The sequence below is a fragment of the Mustela nivalis genome (assembly GCF_964662115.1).
Source record: "Mustela nivalis genome assembly, contig: HAP1_SCAFFOLD_131, whole genome shotgun sequence".
Lineage (NCBI taxonomy): Eukaryota > Metazoa > Chordata > Mammalia > Carnivora > Mustelidae > Mustela > Mustela nivalis.
In genome coordinates, this window is record NW_028136488.1 from 799,737 (window position 1) to 801,046 (window position 1,310).

Here is a 1,310-nt window from a genome sequence, read left to right on the forward strand (position 1 = left end):
CCTGCATATGGGGCTTGTCATATCCATAGGCCCCCAGGCTTAACCAGAGGGCGAGTATTCCAGTTGTCAGTACCCACTGCTATGCTCTAGAATCCCTCTACTGGGGGGACACATGAAGCAGAAAACAGGACACTTCCCTTCCCACAGAATGACCCCAAACTCTTGGGGGCTGGACAAACTACCAGAGAGGGAGACTTCTACGACCCATGAGGCAACTCCTACATTAAACGGCCATTGTGTACAAAACATCCAGAGACAAAAGCCTGAGCGACTGCCTCCCTCTCATTCTTCTTTCATATCCAGAGGAGCTCCCCTCATGGACTGTAGATCAGGCCTGCCGTAACCTCGGCCCCAAACCTGAGCTGAGTTAGGGTTTTTGGATGTCTGTCTGCACAGCCATGGCCCACACAGCCTCCAGGCTGGGGTCTCTGGAGCCACACCACAGAACTGTGCCTGCTCTCTCCTAAGAAACTGCCCATTCCATTGGCCACAACTCTACAAAATAGTAGAAACCTCAAGGTCCCCAAGGACATTACACTACCGCAAGCCGCACTGGACAAATAGGGGCATTATGACACAAGCTGAGCAACTACTACCTCCATGCAGACACACAGACAGATATCCGCAGAATCAGAAGATTGAACCAGACAGGCCCCTAGGCCCTATTATGAACTCTTGCTTTGGTGTCCAGGTATCACTCCTCAGAGGCCTGGGTTCGAAGACCAGCATACGGGGCTTTCCTGAGGCACCAGACAAAAGACCTCTCATCTCCACATGGGAAGCTTCCTTGTTGGAGTTGTGTCTAGCCCTTCAAGTTGGAGACTCCTGCAGAGTCCCTTAGCTACTGCCACATTCCAAGGTCTCCATGGCCACCAACCCACATTATGACTCATCCTCAGGAGAGTCCATTTAAATTCAGCCTTCTGGGTAGCTCAACCAAGAGCCAGCAGATTGAGCGTGCCATGTCTCGACCAGGCAATGGGAAGGTGAGTTGGCGTTTCTCGGCATCCATGCTTAGGCCCTTGCTCTCGAGTCTTTCTGTATGGGGTATCAAGGGACCATCCAATAGTACTGACTGTCCTGAAGAAGGAAACTTTGAAGTTTGGAGCAGCTCACAACTCCCAGCGCAGGGAAACCTCCCTGGCCTCATGACGCCCCCCCCCCCTTCATGTAAGGGCCGTCATGGACACAAACTCCAGCTTGAGGCAACATCTGATACTCGCCCTGACCTCACCTGCAGGAGATCTCGATTCAGCCTCTGCAGAGTGGGCCTGCCATTACTTGGCCCCAAAACTCGTGCTAGCTTGTGT